Consider the following 22,064-nt stretch of genomic DNA (forward strand, 5'->3'; position numbering starts at 1 on the left):
AGCTGCAGCAATTCCCACTTAACCAAAAGTTGACGCATGAACAGAGACGGAAGAGGAGAGAAATGTTTTATTAGCGTTTGAAGTATTTCATTCCGTACTTTTGGACTTGGTTTCTCATTCCCGAGGACAAAATATCTTGCAAGTACAAGATTACTAAGAGTCTGACTACCAACACTTATCGTTCCACATCTGATGTCCTAATTCCGTGAATATCCTTGAGCTCTTTCTGGAGAGATTAAGAGTTCTCAGAGACGAAAGGTAATACATGCAGCTTAATACTTTTCCCCATTAAATATGTAAAAGACACTGTACTTTTAGTATACTTTGATACGACGGCTGAAAATCTGGAATTGTGGCATGTGTGGATGTAGTCATTGCTAGACAACGGCGAGCTAAATGCGTGTCCGCGGCGACGGATTCGCACGAAACAATTTATACCTTTTGAATTTTGCAGTAACACTTACAACTTCAAAAGGACTAGGATCAGACACTAACGGCTCAGCTGTATGGATTTTTACCTGCCTATCCTTACTGACCCTATGTACATTCAATAACTGAGAGAAGTAGTTCCTCCACCTTTTCAAAATGTTGTGGGAATCTGCAAGCAGATCACCATTCTCATTCTTCACTAAGTTACTGCTAGGCTGGTAACCCCCCTTAATGTCATGTATTCCCTTAAACAGGTCTCTAATATTCTTGTTATTTCTGTTCGTTGTAAATTCATAAGTTTTATTCTTCATATGTTCCCTCTTTTTGTTCCTGAAATGCCTGCTGGTTCCATGTCTTATGTTGTTCAGATTATTCCCATTTAACTCGCTTGGATCCTGTAACCATTGCAATTTGGCCTTCTTTCTTTGATCTAATAATTCTGATAATCCTTCGTCGAACCAGGACATATTCTTCTCTCTTTGGCAGAAATTTTGATATTCTGTCTAAATAATATCCACCTCATTTTCCAAGTTTTCAAAGCCGTGAAACTATTTGAGATTTCAACAAATTACTGCTCCTTACCCTCTACCTCCTTTAATTTCTTTAGATTGAACTCTCCATATGAACGCTGTGTGTTGTTTGTTTGCTCACTGCCAGTCTTTCCCTAACCTTTGCCACCACCAGGTAGTGGTCAGTATCACAAGCTGATGCCCTGAATGATCGGACATCAAGTATACTTGAGTGCCGTCTCCTATCTACCAAAGTATGGTCTACTTGATTGTGTCCCATCAGGAGATGTCCAAGTAAATTTATGGATGTTACGATATGGGGACACTGTACTTTTACAATCAGACTTTTGCATGTGGTAAAGTTTACTGCTCTAACTCCATTATTATTACTAATATAGTGTACAAATTAGTGGGAATTGTTTAACAATTTCTAGTTACGAGTTATGAATGTGCAATAAACCCACTTATCAATCCGAATAATATGTCTAGTCATTAAGGCGTGACAATACATTGTACGAACATAAAAGGGTGAAGTTCTTCCTGTGCTTAATGAATTAAGCAGTATTCTATGAAGATATATTGAGTTGGGGCAGTGGAGGTGTAGCTACACCATTCTTGACCGAGGCTCTAGATGGTGGTGAAAGGCCAGCTTCACTCCCTTGCCGCTTTATCACTAGGGAAATCCCATCCGGTACCCACTGGATAGGAAGCTTTGTGCGCCCTCAGAGCTGGTATGGACGCTGTGAGGAAGAGAAAAATCTTTCCCCTTCTGGGAATCGAACACCGACCGTCCAGCCCATAGCCCGTCGCTATACCAACTGAGCTATACCGACTGAACTATCCGGACTCCTTATATATGCTGCAACATACATGACAATAATTCCTCTCAACCCACATATTAGCGTGGCTTCAAGATCTATAATTATATTCAGCATTTACTCGATTCTAATATCTGCCGCGGTACAGGTTTCAATGAATAATATTTTGTGGCCTTCCTTAGCGTCTCAAGGATAGCCGAAATAGTACATTTAAATTGGCTACACTAGCACAATCGGTATAGTAACTGGCTACAGGATGGACGAGGGAGGAGGTCATAGTTCGAGTCCCGATAGGGTCAAAAATTTTCTTTTCTCCATGTCGTTCTGGGGCCCACGCAACCTCGTACCCAATGGGTACTTGGGGTTGTTTCCCAAGGTATAAAGCCACAGGGGGGTGAAGCTCACCATTCGTCTCCAACTAGTGCCAAGGTCAAGAATACCTGGTTCTATTGATTCAGTCTCCCTACGCATACATGGCGAAGTGCTTAATTATTTACCTGTTTACATATCCTTACATGCCATTAACAATCCTCCCAGATTCGTCCTTACATAAGCTAGTTGAGAGAACGTTTTTTAAGCTACCAGAAAAAAGTCCACATTCCTCCCGACATGGGGGGAGTTTGTTGCAAGTAAACTAGACGTGCTTCAGAGAAACTTCTAAACTTTAGCTCTGCTTTCCTCGTTTGTGTGGGATAATATTTACCCTGTTTTATGACCATTTTATGTATGCAACATTCATATTCGGCCTGGGGTTTCGTCTTATTTTAAGACCATAAAAATTCGCAATAGAAAGTTTGGAAGATATTGTGCTGTAGAATTCATGTGTGACACAAAAACATGGCATTAACTGCATGTATCGCTTTCACTGACGGAGGAATTTTATTGACGTAAACACTGCCAGAACTATTCTGAATCCTTGCCGAGGTTATCCTCGCCCGACTTCTGTATCCTCACATTTTCATTCTCCATTTGAACTGCAGTTATGTGTTGCAACGTAGAACATTAGGAGGGTTGCCAGCAACATCACAACATTTGTACTCTTCAATGGCCTCATGGAAACACTTCTGAAGAAAATGCTACGTTATATGTTGATTCGGCTTCTCCTTATAAAATTTTTATTTTTCTTCTAAGCATGTAGCAAGCATCTTCTTGTTATCTGATGGGTTTATTTTTGGGTTATTTTTTGATCCTAAAATGGACGCGATATGTTCTTTCGAAACGTCGGTAAGATTCCAGTGGATTATAAGGTGTTACTTCCAAGAGAATAGAACTTATCCTTAGATTAGCATCCTTTTATGCAACTCCTGGATGAGAAATTAGTGCAGTGACGTCATTAAATTGATCGACTACTCCTTCAGCCAAGAAACACATGAAGTTATTCTTGGACATCAGTGTGAACGTCACGCCTTTCTTTATACGGAGATATTCCTAGATACTCAGTCGTGAAGCGAGTTTATGGATTATGGATCGGCCCAACTGGAGGGGAGGGGCCTCTGATCCTCGAGGTTGAGTGTGAATTTGCACAAATCAAAAAAGTGCTTCACTCTAGAAAGTATTCAATATTCCGCCTTCTTCCGAGAGAATTTAGTTAGAAGCTCAATGCGCTTGCGCCAAGCGGTGTAGACTGTCACTGTTCACAGTTCTTTCCCTCCACAGAAACATCTTCATCTTAGGTTTGAGGTTCTCACGGCGGTGACCATGAAGAATTCCGTCTTCTGGGATGTGGCACCGTGTAGATGTTGTATGAACCGACGTTTCGGAGGAACGTATCGCCTCCATCTTCAGGGTAGAAAAATCCGCGAGCGAAAAACCAGGGTGAACCGATGATCAGTGAGCTAAATCTGCAGCTACCTGTTCACGCTGGTTCTTCGTGGATCTTTTTACCATGAAGATGAAGGCGATACGCTCCTCTGAAACGTCGGTTCACATATTATCTACACGGTGCCACATACCAGAACACGACATTCTTCATAATCATCTTCAATTTACCAATAAATAGCCTTTGGTATGTCTTAAATTGTGCATTGGATTACATGATACATCAATTCATAGATTTTGTAAAACCTGAGGGTATTTTTTTTTTATTTCTAGTGGGGTGGGACTAAGTTCCTTGTACTGCGGCAACTTCTGGTCTATTGCATCAGCCCCATATGATAGGTGAGGGTGATTGTGGAGCAATTGTCAGGGGAAACCGAAGTACTCGGAGAAAACCTGCCCCAGCGCCACTTTGTCCACCACAAATCCCACTTGACCAGATCAGGGATCGAACCCGGGCCGCTGCGATGGGAAGGCAGCGACAAACCGCTTGAGCTATGGCGCGGCTAACCTGAGGGCTTACTAAAATCCACTACTTGTTCTTAACCGGTGCCAGTTGAATCTGCTCCACATTCGCAATCTGTACATTCCTCTTGAAGTCCATTTTGGTAAGCTTGCAAAATGTAGTGTACTAACCAGGAGGTAGGAATTAACTGAAAGTGAGCAGTGTAAATAAAGGCATTATTTGCCTCAAAGGGCAAACATATACTAATTACTGGATGATAATTATAAGATATGATGGATGCGTTTCTGGGATAATTTCCGCCAACGTGAATACCATTAGCTCTCAGACATGGCCTCCAGCCTACACACTGTCACATTAACTGTAAATGTTGTTCTTCATCAGCATCAGAACTAAGCAGCAGTTCTGAGTAACTTGCAACTATCTTCGGGTAAGGTAAAGCTGTCCCTGTGCTTAACTAATTAAGCACTGTGCCATGAGGGCGTTTGGGTGATCTTCGGGAAGTTATTTTATTAGTGTAAATGTATTAAAATGGGGCACGCGGTAGCGCACTATGCTACAAGTCGGAAGGCCACGTGTTCGATCCTCAATGAGGTCATTCCATTTTTCAATTTTCGGCCTCACTATGGCCCTGGGTTCGACTCAGTTTCTAACAGAAATGCGTACCATGATTCTTCCTGGGAGGGGAGGTAATGGCGGCCGGAGCGTAAGTCTGACAAAACTTATCGACATCTGTGAGCTGATTGTTTAGAGAAAATGTGAGAGTCTCGACGTCTCACAGCCCTGTGGGCCTTCTCGGCCTGTTACAAGGATAGCTTTTACTTTTTAAATATATTAAAAATTTTGAATATGTGTGCAGAAGTGTAACTATTTATTAATTTAATATTTATTCATTGGTCATACATTAATGAATTAGATTTCTTAAAAGTTTACTACGATGGTAAGATGCAAGTAAATGTATTAAAAGTTCGGGTTTCGTGGTGAACATCTACGAAAGCAGCAGTCCTAATGCACATTTGTGCCGCACGGAAGGTTGGGATTTTCCCGACTAGCTGAGTAACAACAGTTTCCTAAACACCACGTCCCACCTAGCAGTTTGCTATGCAGCAAAGCATCACTAATTCAGACTAACAGGCTAAAGGTGGTAGTGAGATTTCGTAAAAATTCATAATTACGGAACGATGAACTAATTACATGGAAGCATGGTCAAGTTATAATTCATACACACAAGTAAATTAATTCGAAATCCAGTAACATAATGTTAGTTGATGGTGTTTTGACACAAATGTTGTATGATATGAAAATTATTAAAGTAAAAACAGTTGAATCTAAATGAGGAAACTTTAATTGTTTTCAATACGAATTAAATTCTGTATGGCTATTTTGACGCTTATCTAAGCCCACAGGACAGGAGAAACTGAGTTATTAAATTACTGTCCCGTGTATGGAGTGTAACTGTGGACGGGATTTGGATTGACGATTGGATTTATTGGACTCTTTGATACAGCGCGTGACTACACTTTGCAGTTCACTGTTACACACACATACACATACACACACCACACACACACACACACAAACCCCACACACATACACAAACTACACACACACATAGACACACCACACACACACATACGCACCACACACACATACGCACCACACACACACACACACATACACAAACCACACACACATACGCACCACACACACACANCACACACACACACATACACAAACCACACACACACACATACGCACCACACACACACACATACACATACACAAACCACACACACACACACATACACACACCACACACACACGCACCACACAAACACTTACACCACACACACACACATACACACCACACACATACACACACATACACCACAAACACACACAGACACTAGCATTCACAGTCACTTCTTAAATGACGTTGCTTGGTGTCAGCTTTCAGCAGCGGAATTTCCCCTTCCTCTGTGGGTTCCCAAAGTGCCCCGGACTTAGTAACCAGCTCTCGATGGAACCGCATGTTGCTTTTGTGTCTGTTTGCGTAGCCGTTATCTAACAAATGCTGTTTTATTGCCCCTTATTTCACTGTCGTTGCTTAGCAACAGGTCTACATGCCACATTATCATTCTGGGAAGGATCTCCGTTCTTCTTAAATAAATCACATACACAGAAAATGAGGCAGACCGAACTACAGATTATCATTATTAGTAATATTTTTCTGTACTTATAATAATTTAGACATTTCATTTTCTGAGGTATATTTGGCGCAGAGGACATTTCGGGAGTTTACATATACATCTCAAACAATGGACACCATAAGAAACATTAGTCTAATGAACAAATTAGTTCCCCAAATGTTTGAAAAATAACAGAATTAATTAGTGCACACAAAATAAAAATAAAACTGAATCGTTTCTCTATGTAGGCTCTCGCTTAATCTGGTAATATAAATTATCCACTCGAAGCGCTGTGTTCTGTTCCCAAATCTCAGGTAATTAGGGAGGACAGCGTCACGAGAGCTTGCGCTTCTGAAAGCAGCCGAAGTGCTGAACACCACCTGAGTGCGTTGTAAGTACCACGGGACTTGACGCTCACACAGCAGCATTTGCAGTGCCTCTGGAGATTAGTGTATCACATAAAGCTCTACGAGCGTGTACACGTGCCCCGGTAGGAGCGACCTGGATCATCGTGTAGACTGGAGGACATCTCAAAGTTGCCAGCACACTTGTCTTACTCTCTCCTGCCTAGGCTTTATTTTTTCAGTTTTAAATCCATCCTTGGCCTAGAACAATAACTCGCACACTTAAAGTAAGAACTATGTGGAAGAATTTATTTTTCATAATTCCCTCCACATATTTAAAATTTTATACTGAATATAAGAAAGTACAGAGTATCAGTTAACCAATAATAATTATTTAGTCATATCTACAGAAACTTCTGTCAGAGTCCGAATTCCGACTGCGTTATGCTTACAGGATAAACTAAAGGCGAACTTCTATCTGCAATTATTAATTAAGGACCACTATATGAATACAAGGGGTGGGAGATACCACGCTTCTAGGCATCCGATTGAGGTGAGATTTCAACTTCAAATTCAAAACTTAGGAGATAAGATATAAAAAATTTCCCCGTCGCAATATTTGTAACTTTTGACATGAAAAGTTTCGGGATCACTGGATTCTATGCTTTGTCAATTGCCCGGTGTTCTAGAAACTAGAGAATACGAAGTTTCGGAAACTTAATCTATTTCCTTCCTTAGAGGAGGGTGGATACACCTACTCTGTTGGGTCGCTTAGAAACATCTAACTTCCAGTGATTGATGGATGTAGGAAATTCCTTCGGTTCTTGTGATATTCTTCGGGAAAAGTTAAGCGGAGTCACTCCCCTGTAAACATTATACGTTTATATTGTGCTAGACCTCACGGTTGGGAGACTAGCATAACTCCTCTGTGCTCGGGAAGTCCACAGGCCAAATATCTGCAATGAGATTTTTCATTATCACTAGTCCATCCAGATAAATGCCAGTTTAATACAAAACGTAGGTCACATCCACTTTCACACCTCTTCAAATCATCATTCACACTTATGGTCCTAGTGGACAACGTATAAATTTTATATCTGAGAAATTATCATTAAATAGATTAAGAATTCATAATAATAATAATAATAATAATAATAATTGTGTAGGATCTGGATTTCCCCCGTCAGCGGTTATGAAGAATGCTTTCTCTTGGGAAGCACCATAGATCACTGTAGGTCGCGGTGCAAGGACAGAGAAGGCCAAGCCCTTCTACATTCATTCTCCTGGGATATAACGACGTGTAGTCCGTGAAACTCAGCTGATCTTTCAGAGGAATATATTATCTCCATCTTCATTGTACGACCCTAAAAATGGAGGCAATATGTTACTAAGAAACGTCGGTTAACTTTAAGCGTCATATCCCAGAAGAAAGCACTCTTCATAATACTTACATAATCATTTGTAAAATCGAACCGTTCCTCGCCGCAAGGATTGAGAATGCATATCAGTGATGATAACCACAAGGGACTCGAGTCTTCATCCCAGTCAACTGAGCCATTGTATAGCACTCGGAAAAGAAGCATTGCCTCACAAAGCTCATGTGCTGTCAGTTTCAGCTTTATTACGATCACGGTTCATGGTATTAACGTGAATGTCTCTCTCTTATCTGAAGCTCAGCAGGCAAATGGGATCTTTTGTGGACAAGTTTCAACTATGAAGAGTGCGCTCTCTCGCTTGTTATTTCAGGTAAGAGTATAAGTTCGCTAACGATGTATACATGATACTCTCTAACATCAAATGGAGAATGTCATCCTTGTAGTAGCAAAGTACGGCGAACAGTAGTTGAAAGCTGTTAGCTTATCAGTGAGTTGCTCCTTGGAAAAGATTGACACGTTTAAGTACATAAAGTACCTGACAACTAGCTCCGTTAATTCCTCTGCAGGTAATATCGGGGGCCCAAAGTTGGAATCAACTATACAGCAGATGAGTGACATTCTCGCCTGAGACCGCGATGATGCTAAGTAGCTTCCACTGGAATGCATGCGTTTAAATAAACATGATGGTCGTTATTTGAAATACTGCTCCGCAGTAGTTCATATTTGATTTCTGCTCGCTAAATCTGTAATGAGTGAGAGGGGGCAGAGATTAGAACTCGTAGAGCCATGAGCTGATTGGTGAATGTGGCCAGGCTTTAATCTCATGAGGGGATGACTGCGCAAAACAGTGCCATTATGGAGGCAGATTAGCCTTGCTATACGTGAAGTTATACTAGTACAAACTATAAATTAATTACTTTTGTCACATTTCTCTTTAATCTTCAATTATGCTAGCTTCAATTATGTCCACTGCATCTGTGGTGTGCGTTGAAATGTACATAAATGAAGATAACATTTAACCTGTCCATAAGCAGCTGCCCAGTAACGTTCTCATTAAACGCGGGTATCGAATTATATTTCCCTGCCCTATACTCTGCAGATATCAGTTTCGATTCTCTGTACGAGGCAAAATATCGCAACTGATGTTTCTCGTGGTTTTTCCCAATTTGAGTCCAATACTGGAATATTATCATGAAGTATGTAATCTTAATTGTCAGTTTACCTCAGCAGTCATCCCTATGAGGGTCATACAGGGTTAAGATTGCGGTCGTCTGTAATGTGATATCATGCAGTTCACTGGATGGGCAACGTTACGATAGAATCTGCTACCTCAGTCTTTAAGTTAAAAGTGATTTCTCCGCAGTTTCGTTCCCAATCCGCTCGTCTGCGTGGAATCACATTCCAGAGAGATGTAGTCTTGATACCGCCGTGAGGATTTCATGTCTGAGATTCAGAAGGCGTCGTTAAATAAGCCATAAAGGGAAAAGGACGGACATTTGACATAGAGACAACGTTATATGCAGGCGGATGGTTTCTACCACGCTCAGTTGACCATCTCCCGTGGGAGAAGGATCCCCGGTATGTTTTGGTAGGATTTATGTTGAGCCGGAAGCCGTCCGGAACTCACGATGGAATGGAACACCTCAAAGGATCTACTCTGAGTATGAACTCCAGTTCAGTATGTAGTTACGATATTAAGCTGGGTCTTAGGAAGAGATGGTTATGTAAGCGAGAGTTGGATAGCACGGTCTCAGCAGCTTTGCCGAAGTCAGACTTTGGTATTAACAGTTCTAAGTCTTCCAGCGGTGAATAAATAATATTTCAAAGTTCTTACCCGGTACATTTACGATCCAGATAACAAATGGATGCTGTATGTGGTCTAAGAGTTTGTGAAGTGCTGTCTTAATGAAACTATTGTGTCCGGAGATGGATACTACCTCTATTTATTGGGCCCAACTTGAAGAAGAAGGCAGAATCCAGCTTACGAAAGGCTGTGTGTTTTAAATAAAAATAGGACAGTGTATAATGACCAGATACACAATAGTTAACGCTAAACATGTATACTGAACTGTAACGGGGTAATATATATTTTAGTTCATTCTTTTTTTTTTTGTTAGCCCATTGAAATATTCTGCGCGCATTTTGCAGATGGTCGGGCTTCGTTCTATTTCTTAGATTCTGCTAGTATACAATTTTATCTCATGCAAATTCTATAAATTTCACCACGAAGAATACTACAAGAATAGAAAATCAATTTTGAAGCTGAGAGTTTACCTTTAAATACTTTATTTTCCGCTCTCATTTTTTTTGTGAACGACATCTGTTTAATATAGATAATTTTGCATGTAGGTTTCGCGCAATGTTCTCGAGACAAGTTTCCATTTTATTGAGATAACTTTCGATTTCATTATATAGTCAACCCCGAAGAGAAGCAGGGATAGTTCAGTTAATATAGCTACAGGCTGGGGGCTAGACTGCCCGGGTTTGACTCCCGGCAGTGCAAGATTTTTCTCTTCTCTACAACGTCCATACCGGCTCTGGGGTGCAGCTATCCTCGTATCCAATGGGGTAAAGAGCCTTGAGCGTTAAGCTTATCATTCACCATTTACTGCCGAGATAATTTTAGTGGAGCTATACTTCCACTCCCCCATACGTCTACATAGCAGTGTTTAACTAATTAAGCATGTGGATAATGTTCCTTTTTTACCGTAAAATCATAGGTGAGTGATAAGTTTCTGCCTCTGGCTGTGATTACACCCCGAAAGGGCCCGAAGATTCATTGGACAAATGTTTATGTAGCCCTTGCATTCTTCCTGCCATGATCACACTGTCCACCCTAGGAATAGAGGCGGCAGCTGTAAGCTGTTGCGTATCTCCTAGCGATAATCTATGGTTACGTTTCATGACGTACAGAGCATGAGTACTTGGACGTGAAGTTGCCCACATTCCGTGTTCTGGAACTAGAGGTAACGGCTTGTTTGAACTCATGCTTCGGCCATGAGGTAAATATTGCAACGATAACATCAAGGGAGCTAATTTAATTGGCTGCTTCGTGTTTACTTCATATTGATCCTAATATGAACGCCCTTGCTCATTTGTAACATAACAATGTTACATGAATGTAGGAGGCACGCAGTAACATAGTGGTTGAGGCACTATGTTACAAGCCGGAAGGTTGCGGTTTCGATTCCTGATGAAGTAATTGGATTTTCCAGTTGACGTAATCCTTGCAGCCGCACTATGGCCCTGGGGTCGACTCAGCTTCTAACGGAAATGAGTACCAGGAATCTTCCTTGGTGCAAAGGGAGGCTGGCGCGTAAGGCTGACAACCTCACCGCCATCTCTGAGCCAGTTGTCTAGATAACGTGGGGGCCTCGACGTCTCACAAACCTATGAGCCCACACGGCCTGTTACAGGGATAGCTTCAGCTTTATACGAATGTAGAAATAATGAAGAATATCGGTTCATTAAAATATTCACTCTTCCCTTGATGTTTCTATGGGGATGAGATGGTGTGGGATGAAGTAAGGGACACTTTTCGAGGAAGAAAAGGGCAAAAGAATCATATAAAATTTAGTGAGAAACCTGAAATGTAAATGCTATTTGATAGACTTAGGCGTAGAACAAAATTTAATGTTGAAATGGATTTTGTGTGTGAAGATGTGGATTCGATTCAGCTGTCTCTATGTATGTGATCCAGACTGAACGCAGTGATAGAATTTCCGCTTCCATAAAGGTGAAAGTTTACTTATGTGGATGAGCTATTGTCAACTTTCCAAGAGACACACTGCGCCAATTAGTTATTTTCGTCAAAAATTCGTTGATTTTATGGGTCTGTGTGAAGAGCAGAAGCAGCTGACGCCGAACGGAAAGCGCTGGAATATAACGAAGTAGTCCTAACGGTAAAGCTGTCCTTGTGCTTAACTAATTAAACACTACGCCATGAAGGTGTATGGGGGAGTGGGTGTATAGATTCACATTTTCTTGACCTCGGCAATAGCCGGAGGTGAGTGGTCAGCTTCACGCCCCTACCGCTTTACCCTCTGGGAAAGCGCCCCCAGGTACACATTGGATAGGAGGTTAGATGGATCCCAGAGCCGGACTGGACGATTTGGAGAAGAGAAAATTCTTGCCCCTACCAGGACTAGAACTCCGACCCCTCTGTCGTCCAGCCTGTAGTCAGTCGCTATACCGACTACGCTATCCCGGCTCCCAACGAAGTAAACATAATGCGTTTAAATAGTACACGTGTATCGAATTTTTCCGAAGGACGGAAGGACTCCAAATCCCTTCACATACTAAGGATTCGAAACTGGAATCCTGCAAGTATGGAAGTTCTTGCTTAGCTTTACATGGTGGCCTTCGGTGACGAGGATCTGTCCTGTGGATCTCACGTGCGAGTCAAATGTAGACCCTAAGGTAACAAGATTATATCATCGCAACTTGCATACAAATTACATGAGTCTATCGTCTGTCTAGTTATGCGACCATCATCTGTGGGTACCAGATGTGTCATGTGACACTATTCCGGTAGAAACCGGGATAACATCTCGAACTACAAAATGGAGATAGGTTTAAATTTGATGAGCTTGACCCCTCAGTTGCTAGTACAGCAGCACTTGGGCATATCAAAGCCGTACCGCTTCCACCAGCTTGGTCACGCACTGTTATGTTTTCATTTCTAATTTTGTTATGAAAAATCTCGAATATATAGCGAATATACTAAATGAGAATTACTTCTCAATTCTTATACCTGAAAATCTGGAAGATTTAATAGCTAATTAACCCAGTTGTGTTAACTGCAGAAGCTATTCAGCATTTTATGCGATTACAGAATTACCACGTATAGTGAAATGGAAGGAATAGAGTTGGAGGAAACTGTAGTTAACTAGAAGTGTTCGCCTTTAATAATGCGGAGATTGGGAACCATTTTATTTGAGATGTAACCAGCTTCATTTCCTACCTGTAAGGCTTATTGCTGTTCCAAAAATTCATTTATTGCAAGTATAACATCTAGTTTGTACAGCCGACTGTCATTTTACCAGGTACCTTCATCGATTAATATCTACGCAAGAATTTCTTCTCTATGTAACCACATACCAACTATATCAGCGGTAGCGTAGCTAGTGGCAGGGCCTCCCTTGCTGGGCAGGTCAAAGGGTAGGCATCAGACGAAGAGAGACACCAAAAACTGATGCCGGAAGCAGCGACTTGAAGCACAGAGCAAATGATGCTCGAGATGGTTCAAGTTCGTATAGCAACAGGCGTGACCAGAGTGGTTTGAACGGCTGTTGTACTGCGATGTGGAAAGCAAATGGAAAAACTACCACATTATCACTTTTCCTGGATAGTCTCTTTTCAAAAACAGAGATACCATGTATGCGAGATGTTTCCTCTGGAGACAAAACAAACCGGAGGGGCGGATAGAAGTGACCAGAAGACGAGGAAGAAGACGGAAGAAGATGTTGGATGACCTTGGGGACAGAAGATGGTATTTTAATTGAAGGAGAAAGTTTGAGATTGCATTAAGTGGAGGAACTGTTTTGGAAGAGACTGTGGACCTGTCGTCTGACAGATTACTGACGAATGAATGAATGAATGAATGAATTCTATAAGATAGTCAAGATACTCTTCGTTCTTTATGGAATCCAATGTTTCACTAGTATGTTCACAGAAATCCACAACTGTACCCTATCCTGAACAAGTCAAGTTCAGTGTATTCAGTGATAACTTTTTCTTTAAAACCCAGGTTTCTTTCTGTTGACTAAGTGCTGTGAAATAACTCATTAGTTAATGCGTTACTAATGAGGGTTGCTGAAAAAGCAGCCCCACTCTATCCAGAAGCAGGCATCTTTAATTAAAACAAAGTTTCTGAACTTTCTGACATCCTTATGTGTCATATGGAGTACAAATACTCATTCATTCCATACTGAATTCCATGCCACATATATTGATACGTAGCTAGTATCGTGAAGCTTTCTTTACTAACACCAGCTGGAAACGTGATTTTCTTCCCATCCGCTAGAGGCGCACCTGTTGTGAGAATTGCGTTCGTACAGTAGAAAATATACTATGTTATTCACTATCGCTGTTTAACTGGCTGAAAGGTCAGCTTCATGAATATTTTGATTTCATCTTCTACGAAGGATGTCACATCGCCTCGCTTGCACTGCGAAGTGTATGGAAACCTGAGCACTCTGCCACAATGGCAGATGTTGGCACGTTGGACAGAAGCTAAAATGTGGTGCTCCAGACATCAAGTCGCTGTGTTTGCAACTGCCAACAGGCATTCCGGATGGTAAGTGTGGGATCAATAGTGTCATTTGCTAGAGACATGTTGCTAAAGGTCTGGGAGAAATCTGAACGTCAGATTGACGTCTGTCATGTGACTCGTGGGACTCATACTGAGTGTCCATAAAGTGTGTATGAAATTTGGATGATTCGCCTACCACTTTTTAGTTGATATATGATCATTCTTTACATTGCTAGGGGGATGGAACTAAGTCTTGTACTGCGGCCACTTCTGGCTTACTGTACCAGCCCCAGATGATAGGTGAGGGTGATTGTGGAGCAATTGGTGGAATGAAGATTGGCAGGGGGAAACCGAAATACTCGGAGAAAACTTGCTCCAGCGCCACTTTGTCCATCACAAATCCCACTTGACCAGACACGGGATCGAACCCGGGGCGCCGCGGTGGGAAGCCAGGGACTAACCGCTTGACCTATGGAGCGGCCTGTTATATAATCATAGTATGGAAAAAAATAATTTCTATGACTTTATAAATTTTTAAATCCATTTTGAATTACTCTGTACATTACGTAGCTCTTCATGAGATATAACCTACTCCCGTGGTCCTAAATCTTCTCTCGGCTCAAAATCGCTGAATTACGCGTATGGTCTTATCGCATTGTGAACATGAAACTGTTAGAAAGATGTCCGAATTTGTGTCGTGGTCAGAATAATGTGATTTGTATGCTCGCTAGAATTCTGGAGCGAGAGCTGGGCATTGCAATGCACACAGCCTTCCCGGCTGATACCGGTAGGGTTCTGATATTAAGTTAGCGCCATGGCATTCATATAACTCATACTTCAACTTTATGGATGTTACAGGACCATCGAATCTGTACAGCTTTTTCATGTGTGACATGCTTTATTGTGAGCCACCTACTATCCCTTCAAACGGATGAAAATCGTAAATCTAACACGCAAGTTACATTACATAGTTATATACTTCCAATAAATAAAACTAGTTTATGTTGTCATGTAAAGGTTTGTGACGATGGTTGATTCATTATACCAGAATTGCATTTTCTACTTTCTAATGTCTGGGGACACGTGGTAGCGTAGTTGGTTGAGGCACTATGCTACAAACCGCAAGGGCGTGAGTTCGATTCCCTATGAGATTACTGGATCTTTCAATTTACCTAATCCTTCCAGCCGCACTATTGCCCTGGGTCGACTCAGCCTCTAAGAGAAATGAGTACCAGGAATCTACCTGGGGAGTAAAGGAGAACCGGCACGTAAGGCTAATACCTTCACCGCCAACTTTGTACCGATTGTCTGGAAAATGTGGGAACCTCAACGTCTCACAACCCTATGGGCCTTCACGGCCTTTTACAGGGATACCTTTGCTTTACTTTTACAATTACTCTTTAGTGTCTGGGGTATATTTCATATACATGACGTTTGGAGCAGTGTGGTGCCTATCGTACTTAATTTTATTTAAAAAAACTGTAGTCTGATCTCAACAGTGGCCAATGATTTGAAATAAAAGTACTAGTTCATTTATCAGCGTAGTGACAACCAGCCACAAGAAGACGGGAGTAAAATGAATTCATGAAATATTGTGCATATCAAATATAGCTCGGATCAAGGACTGTTTATATATATATATATAACGTAAGGCATAAGTGTATACTTATGTCGCTATTCCAGTGAAGGTTTGTCGGTATGCAACAGTCGGAGTGTCAGTAGTTACGGATAAGACAGCCAACCGAAACTGACGAGGTACCTTCGCTTCAGTCAGGATTGTAGTTCCGACCTCTTCATTAGAAATAAAATCGTTGTTTATTGCATGCTTATTCAGTGAGATTGCGAAATAATATGCAAAATTGCATCATTGGAAGAGTCACATGTGAAAACTGTAGTTATATTGGGAATAATTTATCTCAAAGTCTCTGTACAGTTGTTGTGTATAAGATCATTGAGAAATCTATGCGGATGAGTGTTATGAAATGTGCATGGGGAAAAGCTGGAGCTTGCGGTAAAGTGGAAACATCATAATCGCTTTCAGTGACATTTTAAAAAAATCTGTCGGGATTTATTTTACATCTGAGGCCCAAATTGTCGACCGCCGACATTTATACATGCTTATAGTCTGACTGATGTATAAATTTAATAATTGAAGATGTTAGGTACTTTTGAAAAATTTTGTTTTTATGGGTAGACTTCGTCGAAAACATATAAGTTATATAATAGAGCTGTCAAGTGTATGTTATTATTACGTGAAGTTTAGTATTCCAGTACAAATGAATATGTTTTAAGGACTTTTTCGTCTTATCAAAATTAGGTATTTTTGGCAGTCTTTTTTTTTATAGATTTTCGTTTGCAATTTCAAAGAGATAATGTTGATTCTTTTTACAAAGTTGTTTCCTACCTTGCAAGTAAAACGTTATTTGAGGACACACCCTTATTAAAAACATCAAGAATCTTCACTGAAAGTCTTCCACCCCACAAATTCTTATGATAGACATGCTCCTGACGAATGGTCTCCAGTGTCATGGTATTCATAGGCGTGCTGTTTTCGCTGGAAATTTTCATTGATTAAATACTAGTGTTTGTTGCTAAAACACTTGATAGACGGGCATACATGCGGACTTCTGATAGGCTGAGAAGAACGAACTGTCAATGGAACTCCTAAAATGGAGAATTTTGGATGTGAAATAAGATCATACCACGTATTTTCATGTGTAAATAAATTAAGAGGGGTCCCCTGTCACCACGGCATGGCGCGTCCTCAGGTTGCGGATGGAGGAGACGCCCTCCAGGTATGGAGGGAAGCTGCGAATATGTTAAATATGCAGTCGCGGACAGACGACAAGGATCGGTCCTCCAGCTTAGGGGTTGGGCGTGGGGCTAATAACTCTTCATCATAAAATAACGTTGTTACGAAAATGCACACAAACCTCGGACCTGGACGGATCCTCTAGATAAACGGTCTAAGCAATAAAATTATAATTTTGCCTGTGGTTCTGTATGGGTGTGAAACTTGGTCTCTGACAATAAAGGAGGAATATAGACTGAGGGTGTTTGAGAACAGGGTATTGAGGAGAATATTTGGATCGAAGAGGGATGAAGTGACAGAAGGTTTGGAGGAAACTGTTTAATGAGGAGGTTCATAACTTGTAATCTTCTCCAGGTATAATTAGAATGATCAAGTCAGGGAGAATGAGGTGAGTAGGGCTTGTAGCACGAATGGGTGAGAAGAAGAATGCACATAGGATATTGGTTGGAAAGCCAGAAGGAAAGAGACCACTTGGAAGACCAATGTGTAGGCGAGTGGACAATATTAAAATAGATCTTAGAGAGATACGATGGGATGGTATGGATTGGATTGATCTCGCTCAGGATGGGGACCAGTGGAGGGCTTTTGTGAACACGTAAATGAACCTTCGGGTTTCATAGAATGCTGGGAAGTTCTTGAGTAGGTGCAGATTTGGCTTCTCCTCAAGAAGGGCTCAGCTTCCATAAGTATTTTTTGTTATTATTGCTAGTGGGGTGGGACTAAGTCCCTTGTACTGCTGCCACTTATGGCCTATTGTACCAGCCCCAGATGATAGGTGAGGGTGATTGTGGAGCAATTAGGGGAATGAAGATTGGCAAGGAAACCGAAGTACTTGGAGAAACGCTGCTCTAGCGTCACAGCTCCATAAGTAAGTAATAAATTAAGGATAAAAAACAAGGAAAATATCTTAATTTCGGTCTATGACCAACGCTGTATGGGAGCCGAATTTATAACCATAATAATTATAATAGTTTCCGTTACCAGCGGTTTCGATGGGTACATTTTAAACTTGCTAGTTTTCTGCAGTTTATCAAAGAATTCTTTATATATTTAATAATATATTTTATTCTGAACATGTTGTCTAACACTCTGGATTACTGACATTTCGGACTTTGTCAATCGTCTGATATTCTAAAGCAAAAGCCGTTTCGGAAACTGTATCTGTGTCAGTCCTCAGGAGAGAAGACGGGAGACATCTACCCTGTTAGGTCTGTTAGAAAGAGCTACCGCCAATCACCAGGCCAATTTCACTTTAGAGACAGACTTCTAGAGGTAATATCATGGGACATACATCTACGTTTAATGAGGAAAGTGATACTGTTCAGTTTCGTTGCTCTTCTAATCATTAAAGTTTCCTAAAGGGAGACGTAAGCTGGGTCCGTACTGATGGTTCTTACAAGCGAACTCTAAAGGGTTCTGGCCATCATGTTTGACGCTCGGGAATACTGAGAATTTGGACTTTGTCCGTCGTCTGGTATTATATTTATGTCTTTTGTTTTCCATTAGTTTCTTTTCTAGTGCTCATTTTTGTATTTCATTTAGTTAACGTGAGTACGATTCATCTTCCCATACTGCATTGCAAATTCAGATAGATTTTTGGATGACTGATTTGTCGTCGTATACATTCACTCACCGAAATCAATACAAAGAAACAGACACACAGAAATATTCAGAGCTGTATTACAACCTGGATCTTGTAACTCTGCCAATACAAGACTGTGCACGTGTTACAACGCACAAATATGATCATATGTTCTTGAATTGTTGAGTGTTTCGTTCAAAATTATGTAGTATCTGCTGAGATAAATATTTCCTTAATTTTTTAACTTCAAAAATGTAATTAAGTTTTATTGAACATAACGCTTATGTGAACGAGAAACTATAACTTGCCGAGCAAGATGTTTACCTGTGATTTGTTTTGCCTCACATTTAAAGCTCTATCCTACAATTTAATCTGAGTTCTGAATATCTTGACTGAGTATAACTCGCTTTCTCCGTAAATTTCCAGACAAATGCAAGGGGTGTGGGCTTCTGTCTAGTGGCAAATCAACCGCCCTCCATGAGACGGTTAAACATCACAACATTCTGAGTGAAGTTTCGTGTAGAAGGTTTCAGGATAAAACCAAACAAAAAATACTTCTGGGAAGTATGAATCCATGCATATGATGACGCTGTCTAGAACTATAAATTAATATTTACACAATTTAATAACTCAGTTCTGTGCATAAGGCAGTAGTACTGGTGCCAACAACGATAATTTTGACCGATATAATTTCAATTTGTCGCACAGTCACATGTTGACAATCGTTAATGGGTAGACAAACACTGCAGCCTCTTTACATGCAAAAACTGCATAGCTCAATTGTTCAGGTTATTCATTGGTTAACTCCATGAATCAGCTTCATGTCCTACGTAAAAATTAACTTATTGGCTTTGCCCTATTTTTCGGAAAACCCGTTACTTTGTTGAATTTGAGATTGTCATGGCGATCTCCCTGAAGAATACGATTTTCTGGGTTATAATGGTATAATTTCATGTCATATATGTATATTCTGTAAACATGTTTCAAACAACAGACCAACGCATGTAGAATATTGGTAGGAAAGCCAGAAGGAAAGGGACCACTAGGAAAAGCAAGAGTTTGTTGGGTGGACAATATCAAAATGGATCTTAGAGAGACAGGGTGGGATGATATGAATTGGATTCATCTGGCTCAGGATAGGGGCCACTGGAGGACAGCACTCGTCTGTTAAACATGGGTAGGAATGAATACAAGATTATGCATGTACTCGTATGTTGGCACATATTTATGGATACTGAAGCACCCTGTGTTTATTTCCTGTACACAAATACTCGCATGGGCACCGACAGGATGCTCTCTAAACGGGAAGATTGACAGCCAGAATATTTGCTTACAAACTTAGCCGGCTGAAACTATTTTTACTGATCGCCCTACAGTGTTAGGAAGAAAAGGATACATTTTTAAATTATATTATTTTTTGCATAAATATTTAGTATATTTTCTCATTTTTTTATTGTTCGTACAAAATTTGGGTAGGGGAAATATCTGAATTGCTCCTTCTGTTGGGGCCTAATGTTATACGATCATACATTCGAAAACTGAAGTTGATCTCTGAGCAGAAACTTATGCAACCAGAGTTTCGAAAACTGCGGAATTTTGCTGTTACTTGTTACGATAACAAAGAATTTTCCATACGTAACATGTACGAATGAATAGGCCTTACTAACTAACTTCATGGCCTGTAGTCCGCAAGCGAACTATACCGACCGAGCGACCGCCGCTTGTCGGCTAAGTTAGTGCCAACTTTAACGGATAGAGGATGTCGCGTGGTCAGCACAACGGATCCCCACGGCCGTTAATCTCGGTTTTCTAGACCGGAAGGCCTTACTGGGTTATAAATATATATTTTAATAGACCACGAACGAGCGAATAGTCTTTTTTGGTGTACTCTTCAATTCTATGAGTTTTGATAATCTTTGAATAAGGACGTGTTACGTGAAATAAATAATTATCGTGATAAATGAAAGGTTATCAAATCCGTCCCGTGTGACTGAAAAAATGTTTTATTCTTTCTTTCCTTTTTAATCTTTCATCCTTGACATGTTTCTAACTTAGAGACCATCTTCAGAAGGATATATCAATATAGGCAGAAACTACTATTACAGTGTGTTTGGTCAATATCAGTACATTATTATTATTATTATTATTATTCATTTAACGACAATGGAAAAAATTTAGAGATAGTACGCGGTAGCGTAGTTGGTTGAGGCACTATGCTACAAGTCGGAAGGTCGCGGATTCGAGTTCCGATAAGGTGTATTTTTTTTAATTGACCTAATGCTTCCAGCCGCACTATGGCCCTGGGGTCGACTCAGCCTCTAAGAGAAATGAGTACCAGGAATCTTCCTGGGGTTTAAGGGCGGCCGGCGGGTAGGGCTGACAAACTTACCGCCATCTGTGAGCCGATTGTCTAGATAATGTGGAAACCTCAACTTCTCACAGCCCTATGGGCCTCCTCGGCTTGTTACAGGGATACATTTACTTTTAATTTTAAGGAATATTCAAAATCCTACGATGGATTAAATTTTTGGTCATCCTGTAGGAACTACTGCGCTTCTAGTTTAAAAAAAATGAAACTAGGAATCATGCGAAAGTTATTAATATTAAGTGAAAAGTGTATTATGAATTTTAATAAAACTGCCCAATAAAATTAAAAATTATACGTGTAGCTGTAATATATTAAAATATATGCAATGTTAAACTAAATATAGTACAGAAAATGTCCGACAGGATATCACATGACAGAAATAATGTTGTGGGTTCTTAGCAGATGACTGCTCTAGTTGCACTCAGTCGGTGTTTGAACCTACGTGCGTGTGTTCCAGTCAAGTGGGGACCAGAGTGTAAGTACCGTTGCACAGTAATTACATTTACAAGAGCCTGAAACACTGGACCTCGTTACTTTTACACGAATATATGTAAGAAATTATCTTAGTTTTTCGGTTGAATCAACAAACTGGTTTATTAATTTGATAAAATGTGAACCACACAAACATTCGGAATGTCCAGGAAAAATTTAGTTTAGGATAATAAAATGTAGCAACATTAGTTTCCGAAAGCTTTTGTTAACGGATATATTTCTCAAACGAATAAAGGCTCAAAAGCTCTCCTTAACTGCTATTTAATCGATTTATCAAGTTAATTTTAGTATAACTATAAGTAAGCCTGAAATTTTGCAAATATTAAAATTCAGTTTATACATCACAGAGATAATGGCTTTTCCATTATAAAAACCGACAAGTTATGGCTGTTGTACTCAGGAGGATAACCTAGATATAACGCTCTAGATTTGTGTTTGGTAGATACTAGATTTGAATCTCAGACAGGGCAGCGATCATCCTGATGAAACTCCTAATTCAACCAGAGGAAATTCCATGAAAGTGCCTCTATTTGGCCACAATCTTTCGTACCAATTGTTTTCAGTTCTTCACTGGACGCTCCGTGTTGTAGACACTGAAGCGCCGTCAAAATATT

Source organism: Cryptotermes secundus, unplaced genomic scaffold, assembly GCF_002891405.2.
Source record: "Cryptotermes secundus unplaced genomic scaffold, Csec_1.0 scaffold79, whole genome shotgun sequence".
Classification (NCBI taxonomy): Eukaryota; Metazoa; Arthropoda; class Insecta; order Blattodea; family Kalotermitidae; genus Cryptotermes; species Cryptotermes secundus.